Here is a 17,365-nt window from a genome sequence, read left to right on the forward strand (position 1 = left end):
TTGTTTTGCTCAGAAGCTGGATTATAGTTTACCTGTAAGAGAAATAACCGATACTGGAATTGATTTGAATCTGCAAGTAAAAAGGTTATTGTCAAAAATATATAAAATGTTATTAGAAATTAATGATCTAGGGAAAACATCAGAAAAATGAGAGAACATGTATTACTTGAAGTCTCATCCTATGCAGAGTTCAGTGCACTTAAGCCCATTGGCATCAATAGGTTTAAGCACACCTAAAAGCACTGCAGCCTTTGATAGTGATAACAATGTGATAGCATACGTTCCAATCTTAAAAGTCAGAGCTTAGCTGGGGTCCCTAGTTAAAAAAACAGAGACGTTAAATACAGGCAGGAAACTGTCTTTGTAGCAATTGCAGGCAGGTGTGAGGCGAGGAAAAGAGAAAGTTCATTTCAATTAATATATAATTAGTATTTTTATTTCATGTTGGGGTAAGAAGATCCCATATGATCCCCATTTCTGATCATTCCACCTTAGTACAGAGCCAAAAATCCAAGACTTTAACTGTATAGTTTGCAAACCACTTTAGGAATATTCAAAATTGCTAAACATTCAAAATGACAGGTGGTATACAAGCGGAAGTTATAATGACTGTTGACTGTGTATTTCATACATTCCTCTTTACAGATTTAGTATAATCACTAATTAGCCATAATAGTTCATAATTGCATCAACAGAATGTAACAGATCTCTGTTATATAATTAATCCTACCCTTAAGGTAAATTGTTTATATGATATGTTATGTGCTTATTTTCCTGAATGCTTCTCCTTCAGTGACTTGTGTTCTTGTTCAGTACCTGACAACCCAGTGCAATGGGCAAAGATAGAAAGAGTGGCTGACATATCTGATTTCTAGTTGCATAACATGAGTTGTGTTTGCAAAGGTTATGTCCCCTTAGTGAATAAAAAGCTTTGGATATGAATCAGCTCCGGTAACAAACCCTAAGGCAAAAATATGAAAATGAATATTGTTTCATAAAATACTAGGCCTTGAAGACCAGTCAGTGTTCGTATCTCTTCTAATTGAGTGTCCTTGCCTACAGAACTTTCTTTCAGATATATATACATCTGTAAAATGGGAATAATTACTTATTGTACAATGTTTTCGTAAGGCTGATGATTCCAAAGAACTTACTGGCTATCAATTAGAGTGCTAAAACTTTTGTTTGTAGATAGGCATTTGTCTTTTAAAGACCTGACTTTACCACCTGGCTTCTTTGCTTCACTTCTGCTGCTGTTGTTGATATTTTATTGCTGCTATTTTCAACTGTTTCTATCTCTTACATGCAGAAGGTTCTAAATTCAATCCCTGGCATCTTCAGGCAGGGGTGGGAGAGAACCCTGTCTGAAATCCTGGGGAGCCACTGCCAGGCTAGAAGATGAACTAGATGGACTAATGATCTGTTTCAGTATGTCGGCTTCCTATGTTCCTATAACTTCGTGGTTTCTGGTTTTACTATGCATTAAGCTGTTTGCAGTGAGTTGCCTCTTAGAAGAAAAGGTGGGGTATAAGTATTTTAAACAAAATAATAAATTATTCAGAAATAACTAGCGAAGACCATGACACACTGAAGAAGGAATGAAAATGAGGAAGCAAGAAAAAGCTCTCATGAAACAGGCCGTAAGACTCACACAATAGCAAAGACACACTCGCTGACTATGCTGTGATCCAAGCAGGATCTCACTAAATGGGTGCCAGTATATATGTGACTGGCAAATTGAGATGTCCCTAATGGACAATATATGTACGAATGATCCATGTTGCATCTTCCTCTGTTTCTAACATTTTGCAGAAAGTGATGAAGTGTGGCTCAATAGGCTAATCTGGGTTCCGGTTTGTGACACGGGCTACAATCCTCACTTGGGAGAAAACCCCATTGAACAGAGTGGGATTTAATTTGAAGTAAACATATGATTGAACTGTCAGTACCTTTAACATTAGTTGCACACTGTCCCCATAAAAACCACCACGTAAACTTTATGTAGCTTTTAAAAGCTTAAATATTAGAAACACAGAATGCTCAAAATGAAACACAAGCATTCTGTCTGGTTTTAGAAATTCAGAAGCTGCCAAAGGTAAATCATAAGAGAGATATGACAAAGTCATAAAGCAAGCTGTGGGAAAGCAAGGAACTTCCAAAATGAGAAATGGACAAAGTGTTGTTTTCTTGTGCACAGAAAAGGAAGGAGAGACAAATACGTACAATGACTGTAAGCATGTTCTTAATGGTGAGATTTTCTGCTTGCAAGATGATCAGGATGTCAGTAGTAAGATTAATTATTTAGTTCTAATTGCAAATATGATTACTTGTTCAAATACAGAGCAGAACAAAGCTTTTCAGCTTTCCCCATCTTTCAAGATGATGGTAGAGTGATTAATCATTTGGAAATCTTCTGAGCTATAATGAACAGTGGTATGATGCTTACTTAAGTGTCCCCCAGTATTTGTGTGGGAGCTGATTAATACGGAGGCAGCTATCAAAAAGCTGTGGACTGGGCCTTTCTTTTGTCTTCACTTATCGGTGTGTTTAGATGAAGACAAGAAGACAATTTCAAAGGGTTAGTTTCAACAATAAATGTGAGAGCTATCCCAGAGTTCAAAGGTTTTGCTAACAACGTGCAAGTTTTACTCTGTTTTTCATGACAAGATCCCTGCTACATCTTGTCCACCATTGTTGCATCAGCTCTGTTTCTACACTACTTCTTTTACATTGTGAGAAATAGAAAGTCACTATGACAAATACCTATCAATAGAAGTTCTACAGGCCACACTCCTGGAAAGTCACTTTATTCCAATTATTTTTCACAACGCCTGCATTTTAATTTCTCTGGTTTTCATTGCTATTAAAATTTGGTGGGTTCTTCAGTTGTCCTATACATTTCTACTTTATATCCTATTAACAAGACAAGCTAGTTAGGTTGCTATATAGCAGTCTAGCCATTTTGTCTATTTGTTAATAGCATGTGGATGTTGGGGTGGCAGGGAGAGAATTATAATGAGGCAACATGTCCCTCGGACCAAAAATGGTTACGTCTGCTACCTATTTTCCACTTTTTCTTCCAGACATTTTCTGAAAATTGGGAAAGACTACAGCCCTTGGCTAATGTACGTGACCCCTTCTTCATGGTCAGACTGTGATCCTCGAAAATGGAGTAACAGAGTAATCCTAACTATGGAAAGCCACCGTAAGTTACCCCTATTCCAAACTCCGTTCAGGAGCCTCTGGGAGGGGTACTTCAGGCTGAGTCAGCAAATGAGTGTGGGCCTGAGGTCACATGACTGAACTGAACAGGGTTTGGAATAGTCTCATCTTGCTCCCCCTACTCCCCCTGGAATGTCCCCCATTTTTTTGGATGTATGCCAGGCAGAGCCAAGGGTGAAGGACATGCCAGTATGGCTCTTGCTGAGCCCTGGTTCAGCTGGGAAAGCCCAAGTTCCACCAAATCCAAACTCTTTTATTCTGGCGGATATTGGGTTTGGATTGCACTGTAAAGGCATTACCTATTTTGATCAATGATGCATGGGGGATGTTATCCATGTTCTGGTAATCTTTCACCTAAAACACTTATCGTTTTTGAGCTTTCTTTTAGGAATGCCAGTAGTAGCAACAGTTTACCTTGCCAAGTCCAACTGGAGACTAAGAATTGTCTAGGTCATAAAAGTGGAATCTGAGGATGAACCTCAAAGAGAACCAGTTCATCAGACATTAAGACAGCCCCCACCTCTGTGCCTTATACATGCATGAACACATAAGAGGGGTCCTGCTCAACAAGGCCAACAGTCCATCTAAACCAACATCTTGTTCCTCATAATGGCCAACCAAATGCCTCTGGAAAGCCCACAAAGAAGACAGGAAGCAATAGTCCTCACATATGCTCCCCAGCATGCTGCCTCTGAACCTAGAGATTGCTTATAACCATTGTGACTAGTAACCACTGATAGAATTGCTTTCTTCCATGAATCCATGGTTCGCAGAGTCCCCAGATATTCTTGGAGTATGACTTCCATTGTTCTGAGCCAGCATAGCCAGTGGTCAGACATGATGGGAATTCTAGCCCAACATAATCTGGAGTCCCAAGGATGAAGAATACTGATCTACTACCCTTTTAAAGCCATCTACGCTAATGGCCACCACATCTTGTGAAAGTGAAATCCATAAATTAATTATACACTATGTCCTTTTGCCTGTCCTATAGCTCTTGTCAATCAGTTTCATTGGATGATCCCAATTTATGGAATTATCAGAGGAGAAAAAAAATAGACTTTGGGTTGTATTCAACATAGTGCTAACACAAATGTTCCATCAACGCAATGATTTCTCCTTGTGCAATGGAATGTTCTCCCCCTCTCCTCCCCCTAAATCTGTTCTGGGGATTCTCCCAACCTTCTAGAGCATATCTGGGGATGCAAGGGGAGAGGAGGCAGGGAAGACCCATTGTGAAAGCAGAAGTCATTCCGCTCATGCAATTATTTTGCTGACCATCACCTTTTCTCCATGCCTTTTTAAATGTTATAACCCTCTATCATGTCTCCCCATAGTCACCTTCCCCGTCCCCCTATCTCCAAATGTTCTAGCCTTTCCCCATATGGATCTTAGCCTGACAAAAGATCCATGCTGGTATCTAATACCTCAAGAAATAATCCCACTACCTCCCATTTGGATGAGAGTAGCTTTCTCCATGAGAAACACTGTAAGGTTGACCTTCTCCAGCCTACCTACACCATATCGCTTTTTGTTGTTAACTCCACGGATGTCAAGAGCGTCATTGTTGTGCATAACAGCTCCTGTTACTTGGTAACATTTCCAAATATCATAGGAGAGAGTCAAAATGACATAAAACTGAAATTCAACACCATTTAAACAGCAAAAAAGCTACATAAGGGAATGAAAAATACAGAACAGGCTGTTGTAATGCACTTGTCATCAAACCACCCACTTCCTTTTCATAACCACTCTATACACCTGTGCATATAGAAATACCCTGTGGCACTCAACGCTTTATTTTATTTTAAAGGCTGTGCAGAAAGCGTGCTCTTGAATTAAAAAGAGACTTTTTATTTCTTAAAGAAAGTGTGTGACTTGTGTAACAGTGTGTGGCTTTTAACAAGAGAAGCAACTACATGCATTCCATGTAGCAATTAGTAAACAACTCCTAAGAAACATGAGAAAATAATCTAGTATATTATGCCCCCCAAACTGCTCCCCCACTTTTCTTTTTGGAAATATTATAAACCGAAATGTGTACAAATTTCACCTACCCACCCTTCCTTCCCATTAATTGCTTCACAAACATGATGGTGGCATTGATTGTCCAACAAACCAAGATGGTGCTGCCCTCCAGATGCTGCTGGACTCAAGCTCCCAACAGCCTCAGCTGTTGTGGGGGGACTTGTAGTTCAACATCATCAAGAGGGCACCACATTAGCTACCCCTGCAACATACTGACATCCTCAGGCTCATGTTCACTTGCATTTCTGTAGAGGAAGTACATGCAGATATATTGATACATGATTGCTGCAAATGACAGTTATGTATAATTATGCAGGAATATATTTCTGGCTCATACACTGCTTACTCCCAAGTAAATGCAAGCAAGTGTGAACTTGAAGACATTCGTCAAGGTGGTTCCAGCATATATTTTTTTGAAGGGGAGAGGTTTGGGGGAGCTTCACTATTTGACCTAAGAGGCCGACTCTTCTGGCTTTGTATATGACCACACACATACACCCCCTGCCACCATTGCTGGTTATTATTGTAAGGTTGGTAATACAGGCACAGGTCTCATTGTCACAAACTGCAACCCCCTGGTTGAGTTGTGTATGCACCTTCCTGTCTGCAGTCCTAGGGGAACGGATAATATATGGGCATGCAAACTAAAATACTGTTACTCTTCAGAGTGTTCTGACTATTACAGAGGGTTCTGGGGATAGTGCCTCCCATATATACATATAAACAAACAACCCAATTCACAATAAGCCCAAATAGTATTCATTTAAATTATTAGGCTATTAGAAACACACACACACACACGAGGAATAAAAGACCAGCCACTGAGGGAGTAAGTGAACTGTTTCAGGATCCATTTTTGGACTGCTTCTGATGAGCTAATCAAATAGAATTATATAAAGAGCCTAGTAAACTGCAAAGTGCCCAGGATACATCAGAGAGCCTCCTAAAATAGAACAGGAGTAACAAGATTAGATTGCCACTTCTCAGTAGTATTTGCTGTTCTAGACTCGGGGGAAACGAGTCAACCGATGCTAACAAGTATGTTTGTCCGTCTCTTCATAAAATTAATATATTCCATCCCCTTAGAGTTTGCTTCAGTCTCTAGCGAGGCCTCAAAATGAGGCTCTAGCATCTAAATTTGGTGAAGGAATATTATAAAAACTGAGACTTGTTCTGAGGTAGTGAACCAGGTTAAAGAATCTTAGCACCTCTTTCAACTCACGGAAAGGCATAATCGCTGTAGCCTAAAATCTTATTTCAGAATCCCTTCCTCTGTCTCATCTCAGTTAGGTTACTATCAATATATCCATGTCACTTCTTTAATCGTGGAAAACACTGAAGCATATCTATTCATTGCTAAATCATTTTGACTAAGTCCTAGTGGATTTGGGGATCAGAACTTAAAGAGTCTGATTCAGCAGCGTCATACATTAGAATGGATCAGCAAGTACTTAGGGACTGCCAACATGAAATTTAGCTAATGGCTGTTAGCAATTGCCAAACATATCTTCCCTAAATTTGTTTAATACATTCTTGTGTGCCAATGCCCATAATTAAAGCAGGGTAGCACTTAGCCTACAACTATTTTTTGAACATCCAGTGCAATCACACTTATGTGTAGTGCACCTCTGCCAGTGGGAGTTTTAAAACAATGCATGTTTGCAAGTTCTTTAGTGTGTGTCTATTTTTTTATTGTTGGTTGCAATTTAATCATATATAGTCCAGTATAATAAAGTGTCATTTGTTATTGAACAGTAGCACATTTTAATACATTTTAGAAGCGTCATCTTCAAAGAACTGAGGAGTTATGACTGATGGTCCTTCTCATTTACTTTGCCATCGCAAGCTCACTGATGCTGGCAAGTAGGGAAGGGGCCACAAGTCCTAGAGCAGAGATAGCCAACATTGTGCCCTTCAGGTGTTTTGGGGGTCCCATCAGCCCCAGACAACATGGTCAAAAGTCAGGGATGAGGGAATTGTAGTCCACAACATCTGGAAGAAACCACATTGGCTATCCCTGTCCTACAGAATATTAAGCTTTTCCGAAATGTTTTGTCTGGCCCAAGCACAATAGTGTAGGTGCACAGAGGACATGAGGGGAAAACATGCACCAGACACAACATAACAAGAACCATGCCAAAGGTCCACCTACTCTAGCATTCTGTCCTCCTAGTGGCCACAACTAGATGCCTATGGGAAAGGACCAAGCAGGGCATGAGCACAATAGCACTGGCCTGCTCATGATCTCCTGGAACAGGTATTCAGAGGCAAACCGCCTCTTACTGGAAGTAATATAGCCATCATGACTAATAGTTGCTCATAGTCCTATCCTCCATGAATTTGTCTAACCCCCTTTTAAAGCATCCAAGTTGTGGTAGCGAATTAGTTTAACAAGTGCAATGTGAAGACTTTCTTCCTTTCGCCTAGTCTGAATTTTCCAACATTCAGCTCCCTGGTTCTAATACTATGAGAGAGAAAAACTTCTCTATCCCCTTTCTCCACACCATGCATTATTTTATACACCTCTATTATGTCCCAACCCCATTTATTTGCCTACAGTCCTTGGATTCTTTCCATCTTTTGACCCACTACACCTTATCTTAAAAGAATGGAACAGCAGATGCAAGAGAGTTTCTATCATTCAGATGCTGAAATTTAAACCCCTTTATCTAAGGGCTACTTTGTGAAATACCCTCAATTCTTGGATAATACTTGTTATTTGTGATCCAGGTTGCAGCAATACCCTTATTTGCATCAAGTTAATTGGCCTTTGCCACGGTATTTGAGTAGCTGAAACTGGCCCTGAAATGAATTATGTCTCTTGCTTGAAAAATATCCTTGACCATTATATAACTACTAGCATCTTCCTGTTTGATGTAGTTTGATGAGCTCAGTGTTCTTTGTCGTAATAATATAAAATCAATATTGCACACTTAAAAAGTCAGAAATTCTACAGGGAATGGCAATTAAAGTAAGAAATTGTTTTTGACTGGAAATGTTAATTTAAAGTATTTAATCAAAGGGAATAGTTCCACATATATAGAGAATCCACAGTCCTACAATGAAAACAGCAGTCATCCAGTCTTCTGAATCCAATGCATTTTTTTCTCAGACATCGAAGCAATAGCAAATATGGATATTAAGCACATTGAGCAAGAATAGCGTTTAGGAACTAAAATTTCTTTACGTGTTTTTGAAATATTAGAAATGAACCAATATTTGGATCCAGAAATTGTAATTGCTACACCTACATGTTATATTGAAGCAGGGGTGAAGAACCTTTTTCAGCTGTAGGGCTGCATTCCCTCATGAGGAACCTTCTGGGGGCTGCAGTGGTGGACAGGGCAAGATGTATAAAACTGGGTTGGGTTATTTCCACCCAAACAAAATTGGCAGTGGTTTCTACCTATCTCTCCATCCTCCTTTGAGATAAGCAGAAACGTTATCACAGTTCAAGGACACATTCCAGCCGGCCAAAAGCACTCAAGAAGGGTGCATCAGCTGGGACACTAAAGCCTAGAAGGTTCTAAAGTTCTATTTCCTTTTATAGTATTTTCCCCGAAACCCTTCATTTCGCCTTTACTGTTTGGAATTAGGCATTAACTAGGTACAGTAATATAGATTACCTACTGACTTAACCACGTGAGGCAATTTACACATTCCTTTAAATCAGACGTCAGAAAACTCTCTGGAGAAGGCTGGAACCTAAGCTCTGATCTACTCCACATAGAACAAACAAGCACATTTTCATTAACAAAGGTGTGACACACTCAAAATTGCTGTATAAATAGCACTTGTAGTATCTAAGCAGCAAAGGACAAAGGAAAGTGCAGAAACATTTTGTCTCTAACACTCACATATGCTTTCCAGCTTCAGTACTAGAGTTCAAATCCACTAGGTGACCTTCAGCTAGTCATCCTGGCTAACCTACATCATAAATGAGATGATTTTTTTGGGGGGGGGAATCAAGTATGGCTCCCTGAAGTCCTTGGAGAAAGAGCAGGATAAAAATGACATGAACCAGCAGAACTCAACTTTGTCTTTTTCCTGGACCACTTCAATATTGCTGGGGGTCTTGGTGGACCACACAGACTTTTTACCATTATTATTATTCCACAGAAACTAGCCCATATTTTAATAATCTAAGCATTGCCTTTCTTCTGCAATGGATGTGCCTGATTTTTGTGAGCCAAGTTCTGCAAAATTGATCTTAGTCAGGAAAATATATATATATATATAAAATAAGCAAACACAGGGCCAAGTGCAGATATTTTCAGCTGTTTCACTACCTTTCCACAGATGACAATTTATGAACCTTTATCATAAATCAAAGTTCAGAAGGTGGCACAGTGCTGTGAGAAACACCAACTACCACATTTTCCCCTTGCATGTAACCATTAAGTATTCTTTCAAGCCAGGCACTTATCAAGTGAATTTCAAGTGTTCAAAGAGCTTCATGTACCTCATTCTATCATCGTTTCAACAACCCTGTGAGGTAGACCAGTATTATTATCCCAATATCGCAGGTCAAAAGCCGAGACTGAAAAATAGCATCTGCAGGCTTGGATTGACTCTGTCATGGCGTTTTCCCTCAAAAAGGACTCCAGAGTACTTACATCCTACCTATTGGTTCTGCATTGTCACCATCTACCTGTGTGTTTCTGCAAGACCTACTCCCTGCATTTCTGGCTGATTTCCACCTGGCCTGGAAGGGTGGGGCCCTGTCTCTCTCCAGCTACAAAAGCAGCAACTGCTGAAGGGGCCAGAGACCATGTGTGTGTATGTGTGTGTGAACCTGCTGCTCGGGATGTCTATAGACTACTGGGGTTAGTTGTTTTTTAGTTGTTTTGGGGGTAAAGATTTAATTTTGGAGATTCATTTTTGCTGTTATTTGGACTATAGCATATTTTTGTTAAACACTGTTGTGAAGTGTGTGGGGATTGTTTAATTGTATATTTATTGAGATGTTCTCATTAGTTTGTTGTTTATTATTATTGTTTGGCTACTTATATACTGTGTATATTTATATGTTAAAAATAAAAATGCTACTTATTTGCTGGGAAATTGAAGATTTTTATCTAGGCCTTTTTATAAAGTGTTTGGTTCTTTATTGTGACACATTTAAATGTTTTTTCTTTTCTTTTAATAATGTTATTTGTTATTTAATTTTGAGAATTGCATTATTGTATTTATGCTTTATGATGTGTTATATTCATGTTTTTGTAAGCCGCCTTGAGGGCCTTTTGGCCATAAGGTGGGATATAAATTTAATAAATAAATAAATAAATAAATAAACTGACTTTCCTTTAAAGGCTGCCCATTTACTTGAGAGCCAGTGTGGTATAGTGGTTACATGCTGGACTAGTACCATAGAGGCCTTGCCTCAAATTCTCACTCTGCCACAAAATTTGTTATCCCTACCATTTAGCCCAGAGACTGGGCTACAATTCCATCATCTCTGACCACAGGCCATATTGGCTGGGGGCTGATGGAAGCTGAAGCCCAACAACAGCTGGGGAAGCACACAGGTTCCTCATCCCTAACTTAGCCTAACTTATCTCACAGGGTAGTACCAATAATAAAACAGGTCTCCCCCCGCCCTTCCCTTGATTAAAATAAATGACAGTGCTATCACTTCCATGTTTAGGGTTGGCTTCTTAAGCCTTAATGCACCTATCTTTGGCTGATTAAAATCCTCTGCGTTTGTTAGCAACCATTTAAATATACAGAGAAGCCCACTGGGCATTTTACACCTAAGATACTCCCATTCTTTTATTATGTCTTTGAATGCCGGCCACAAATGTTTTATTGAACCACAGATAACACACGTTGCCAAGGGCATTGTGAGAGCAGTCACCTGTTTGGATGGGGCCTTTCTTGTTGCTGCTAGAGATCTGGCCAGGGTAGGCAAGCCTGTTCTGTCAGCCAAAGCACAAGGAACTGATCACACAGAACATTCCATCCCCTGGTTTTATTCTTTGGCTTTTTGTAAGAAATTGCTCTTTGTCATGGCAGCATCTGCTCTTTGGAACTCCCTGCCTATTGATATCAGGCAGGCCTCTTCGCTGTATTTTTTTTGACACCTGCATAAAACTTTTTTGTTTAGGCAAGCCTATCCAGACACATCGATGCTGATGTGTTTAAAACTTTTTAATCTTTTGCTGTTTTAACAATATTTTTAATTATTTGTTTTTCACTATTGTACTGAAGATTTTAATGTTTTTTGTAAGCCACTTGGAGGTTTCTGACAATCAAGCAGTATATAAATCTTGTTAAATAAAACAAAACCAAAAAAAATAAAATTTTACTGGTAATTTTAGCCCAGCAGGGACAATTACTGGGCTGAAAGGCACCAAAAAACAACCCAGTCTGTCTGCCCTAGACCAAGGACTAAACCTGTAATCTAAATCAGCAGTCTTTCAAGTAGGCTTTGGGTCGATTCCCAAAGTTACATAAGCAATGGATGTTTCCCCACATCCCTTTCCCACATCTCCCACATCCCCCACAAGCCTCTCCAGAGGGTTAAGGAGCCCTACTGAACAGCATGAAGTATGGCATGGGGAACTGCAGCAGGAACAGGCAATCAATGGGCAGAGACACTTTACATTAGGAGAGCCTTTGACCCAAACTTGCATGTCTTATCTCTCTCCTGTTCCCACCTCTTCCTTTCTCATCTTTCTGATTCACACCCTTTTTATCCTCCTTCCTTTCAAAACAAACCGAGAGAGAGAAGGAAATGCATTGCACTGAAGCAATGGAGCTGGGCCATGATACCTTTGGGATATTGAACTTTTTTGGGAAATAAACAAACAACTAATATCTTCTGTGTGAAGGACATGAGTGAAATTGATTGAAAATGAAAGAACAAATGGATAGAACGTCCTGTAGCTAACCTGTGGCCCTCCAGATGTTGCTGAATTACAACTCCCATTATCCCTGACTATTGCCCACGTTGGCTGAGACGGATGGATTTTTGCAATCACATTTTAGATATCTTTTTAGCCACACATATATAATCACATAAAAATAGCGAATTGGAATGTCCAAAGAAATATTAAGTTAAAAACAAATGCACCTCCTAATATCCCAACGTCATTGTTGTCCCAATATGTCGTCAGCCAAATGAACTGAACAGGAAGATAATCTGAAAGTGGGGGATACTAACATTAGTCTCTTGTCATGGTTGGATCACTTCCTGCTGAGATTTAGGCTTTCAGGAACTTCCCCCCTCTTCAAATGTAGAGGACCTATTAGGATCATCCACTTTGGGAGGCTGATGGATCCAATTGGCTTCCAGACGGCTCTGGGGGATTTTCTGGCTGATATGACTAGGGCTCCTGTCGAAGCCCTGGCTGATTTGTGGAATATGTGAATGGCCCGAACCACTGACATGATAGCCCCTGAGCATCCTCTCCCACTTTGTAGGGCCAATTTGGCTCCTTGGTATACACCAGAATACAGGGCAATGAAACAAGCTGGGAGACAGACTGAATGCAAACAGAGAAAAACTCCAGACAAATGCAACCAACCAACAGTTAGTAAGCACTCATTATCAAGCCTACTCGGTGGCAGTGAAGGCACCAAAGACATCCTTTGCAGCTTCCATTGCATCCTCATTGGTCATCCAGCAGAGCTTTCCCAGGTAGTACAGGGCCTTTTACAGTGCGGCCTGAAGGAAGTGGTGGAACTTACAGTAGCTTGCAAAGCATTTTGAAGATAAAATTGTTTGCATCCGCCAGGACCTTGACTCCGCTGTGATAGCAGATAAATCTCAAGGGATGTCCAGAACACTGTCTAGTCTTGTCGTGTTGGATGAGTTTCAGTTAGTAAGGCTCGAGGACACGGACAAGGTGCTTGGTTCAGTCCAGACAACCACGTATGCTCTTGCCTCTTCCCCCTCATAGCTGATAAAAACTAGCAAGGAGGGGAATGGCCAGCTGGGCTAGGGAAGTGATTCATGCGTCCCTGAGAGAGGGGGCGGTTCCTGCCTGCTTAAAGGAGGCAGTGATAAGAACACTCCTTAAGTGGATCCTGCATTCTTTATCTGAGGCCCTTCTCCATGTGGCCTCTCTAAGGGAGGTAGGTGTGGAGGATAGCTACATGATCATGGGCCTTCTCAGAGGTGGCTTCCCGCTTATGGAATGCTGTCCCCAGGGAGACATGCCAGGCACCATCATTGTCTAGTTTTAGGTGCCAGGCGAAAACCTTCCTTTTTACTCAGGCTTTTGACCCTTAATATGAAGGGCTTCAGGTACTGATGGCCTCTTTTACTGTGGCAGGTTTTGCAGGACCTGTCTTATTTGTACAGGTGTGTTTTTAGGTTTATTGGTTTGTTTTGTTGTAATTGGAATTAGTGTTTTATTGTTGTTGTCAGTTACTTTGGTTGGTTTTTGCTAGGAAAGCGACTAATAAATATTATTATTGTGATGGTGGTGGTGGTCGTTATTCCATTAACTGCTTTAGCTCAGTTAACAGAATATTTCAATCAAGTATGTGAAGGTAGAAATGATTTAAAATTCAGCTCCATCTTAATTTTGTAGATATTTTCTATAGGAAAAAAATCTAAACTCTAATAAATTTGTATTGATTCTGCTGCAAAAAAAAAACATTTTCAGCATCTGTACTTGAAATAGAAAAACAGGATTTCAAGAGAACAATATATTCATCTCAGATTAATATAAAGATGATTGCAACTTACTTAAATATTCCATTTTTAACCTCTGAGCAAGAATGCTGTTTTACTTGCTTTATTTTTCTTTGAATTTTCTGGTGTTAGGGAAAATATTTTCAGATCACGTTGGTGCAAAGCAGTAATCATATGTAGAAATGAAAAGTCAGGCTCTATTCCCAGTTTAAAATCATAATCCTAAATTAACTTGGTGAGCAGTCCACTCTTATTTTCAGTAGGATTAAATACAGTTGTCCAGATTTTAATCTTAATTATATGGCTCTATCTGACATCAGATTTTGGCACCTCATATACAAATTCTTCTGCAAATTCTCTAACCATGAAATGGTATGGTGCATTAAAAATCCAGCTTGTGGCAAATTTTACATCTGCAACACAGCTCTGATTGAAAGTTCAAGCTATACAATTTAATCAACATTAAAAACAAGAGAACAGGAGCTGATTAATTTCTGAAAATGACTAAGAAGGTAAAATAAGGTAACAGTATAAAGAATCAGGCATTATTTAAAGAGAGGCTTCCATGCTAAATTTTAGATACAGACTATCTATAGGAAGTAACGGGACAAAAAACAGACCTGATTATGTCAAAACCATCTAGCAGATTTTTGAGAAAGATGAATTAATGTTGGTATACCGGAATATCATTACAATAAACAACTTTCTGTATGAAGATGCACCAGGAATAGCTATGACAACAGGGAGATGTGGGGCACTGGCAGAGAAAACTGTGTCTTCTTGAGCTATATACTGCTAAAAACTGGAGTTCACTCTCAGTCTGACCCTTAACTTCCCCCCTCCTCTGTCTCTCAGGTTCCTTATTCCTTGAACCAAGTTGAGGGACAACTTTGGCAGAGAAGAACAGACATACACTGCTGCCAGCAAAGCGAAATTTGATGTTATACCATTCAGGTATCTTTTAAAAGTTCTATTTTGACTGTTATATACAAGCAAATGCATGGAATACTTTATAAGAAAACTTGAGTCAGTACTATGAAAGAAATCTGTAAATGTTCTCCAGTGAAATTTGGATTATTTTCACATTTTTGCTCTTTGCATCTAAATAGTTTTTTAATGTCCGGTCAGTTATGTGTATGTGTGAATGACTGAGGAAGACAGGCTTTTAAATGGGATCTTTGATCTCAAGCATTTATTTTATCTCTGTAACAAATAAAACTAAATAGAATTGGTGGCTGAACCAAGTCCTATTTTTCATCTGTACTGCAGCTGCTGCTTACATCTAGGATGATATCTGAGCCTGCCTCTCTTAGCTACCGCCTACATCTCCAGATGCTGTAATGAGCTGTGAATATCAGGCCTTTCAGCTCTTCTTGAAATTAAATCTTCACATGACTGAAACCTTCACAGCCATTTTCTGTTGTGCTATGCATAATCTTTCTTTTCTGTAAAATTAAGCCTACCATGTAAGTGGCCATAATAAAGACTGGGAATAGAAAATCTAGCTGTTCATCTGCTTCAGTATATTACTGAGAAGGGCAAGAATATTTTACTATAAACGAATTGCTTGTACTAACAATACAAATATGGACTATACTCTAGGACACTTCATTATGTTCAGAGGTAATGGGAAACATTCAGTCATAATGGGATACTGGGGTTTCCTGCTACATGAAAAAGCTGCAGTGAGCCTCAGACTCTCTCACTCTCCTGTCTTTCTGTCATGTGCAAGAGATGGGAAGCAACCATACCAGGGATGTAGAAACGATGGCCCTCCAGACGTTTTATTTATTTATTACACTTATATACAACCTGTCCTCCAAGGAGCTCAAAGTGGTGCAACATGGCTCTCCCCCTCTCCATTTCATCCTCATGACAACCCTGGTAGGTTAGGCTGAGAGACAGTGACTGTCCGTTAGTCTCTGACTCCCATCAGCCCCAGACATGGCCAATGTTCAGGGATTACAGGAGCTGTAGTCCAACAACATCTGGAGGGTCACATGTTCCCAATCCCTTGTTTAGACAAACCACAGTGCCCTGGTTTTGCATGTCATGTCACAGGGAGCTATGGCTTGCTTAAAGTGGAAACTTCCAGTCTTCTCTGGCACACAAAAAAGGAGAGCACACAATACCAATACTTGTTCACGTAATGTGAAATGATGGTTTCCTGTTACAGATAAACCAGCCCTACGAGTCACAATGTTCATTTGCTAGATATATCTACAGCTATCAAATTCTGGAATTTTGTTCTAGAATTTTATTTGTTTTTAGTAATAATGAGAAACCTTACTTCTACTGCAACAGTTCCAGCCCAAGGCTGCAGTTCGAAGCATAAATACTTGGAAGTTAGTTATAACTGAAATCAATTGTCCTTACTTCATCCAAGTCAAATTAGGCCTAGACTACAGGACTGTCAAATACTGTTTTACCTCTACAACAGGTCTGAGCAAGAAGCCTGAACATCTCCAAAAGGGATCTATTAAATCCCTCTGCCCAAGCAGATAAACCAGTGGCTTGGTTGAAGATATTGTATTACTTTTCAACAGATTTCTTCGTTTTTAACAGAACCATTAAATTACTTGAGTTTTATAGGACAGCAGCACAATCCTACGAGCAGCAGTGCTGGCAAATTAGCAACTAGATTGGGTGGCACAACTACTAGCCCAGTTTCTGTTAGTCGCATGAGCTGAATTGTCACAAGATGACTGTCCAAAGGACTAGTTGCCTTCAGTAGGATTTCCCAGGTTGCTGACACTGGCTCATGGCAGAGATTGCTCTTATTCTCCTGGGCTTTTTCAGGTGATTTCCATTTCAGTTCCAAAATACCCAGTTAACAAGATTTACAGAATGTAGATGAAGCACTGCAGTATTTATAAGAACACTATCACACTAACCTAGGTTATCATATTAACATAGGAGTGCAGTTGTGGATAATCACCACTACCATCACAGCAGCAGCATTGCACCCAGCTGTTCTAAGACACAAAACTAAGCAGAAATGCAGTGCATTCATGGTGCAGCCTAGGCAGGCAAACTTACTTAGGTAACATTCTACAACAAGGATGGGAAATCTTTTTCTGGCCAAAGAGTGGCATTTCCTCATGGGCAACCTTATGGGGGCCACATGCAAATGTTGGATGTGACCAGAAGCAAGAGAAGGCGTAGCCAGAGACAGAAGTAGGGGGAACAACATATGTGCCCCTTAAATATATATAGTAAGCTATATTCCAGAGGTTTCTATATACGCACACCTCTCAAAAAGGTAAGCAAGAGACACTATCACTGTTCAAAGATACATGCCAGCCAGGCAGAAGCACTCAAGGATACAGAGCAGGGCTAGTGAGGTTGTGGCTTGGGCAGAATCCTGTGGGCCAGATAGACGCCAGAAGTATGGATTTGGCCCCCAACCTTGAAGTTCCCCATCCTTGATCTACAACATTAGACCATCACAGAGGGAGCTACATTGGCATA

At 39.9% G+C, this 17,365-nt stretch overlaps 1 protein-coding gene and 1 long non-coding RNA gene across 2 annotated transcripts in view; one reads left to right on the plus strand and one right to left on the minus strand.

Moving 5' to 3' along the window:
• Positions 1–17,365, minus strand: part of GLCCI1 (glucocorticoid induced 1) — a 99,144-nt gene that overhangs the window by 77,227 nt on the left and 4,552 nt on the right. The window lies entirely within an intron of this gene.
• On the plus strand, positions 1,354–5,045 carry LOC133364885 (uncharacterized). Its single transcript, XR_009758044.1, has 3 exons — positions 1,354–1,428; positions 3,084–3,205; positions 3,611–5,045. It is a non-coding gene; the product is annotated as an uncharacterized LOC133364885 (long non-coding RNA).

This window comes from Rhineura floridana, chromosome 10, assembly GCF_030035675.1.
Source record: "Rhineura floridana isolate rRhiFlo1 chromosome 10, rRhiFlo1.hap2, whole genome shotgun sequence".
Classification (NCBI taxonomy): domain Eukaryota; kingdom Metazoa; phylum Chordata; class Lepidosauria; order Squamata; family Rhineuridae; genus Rhineura; species Rhineura floridana.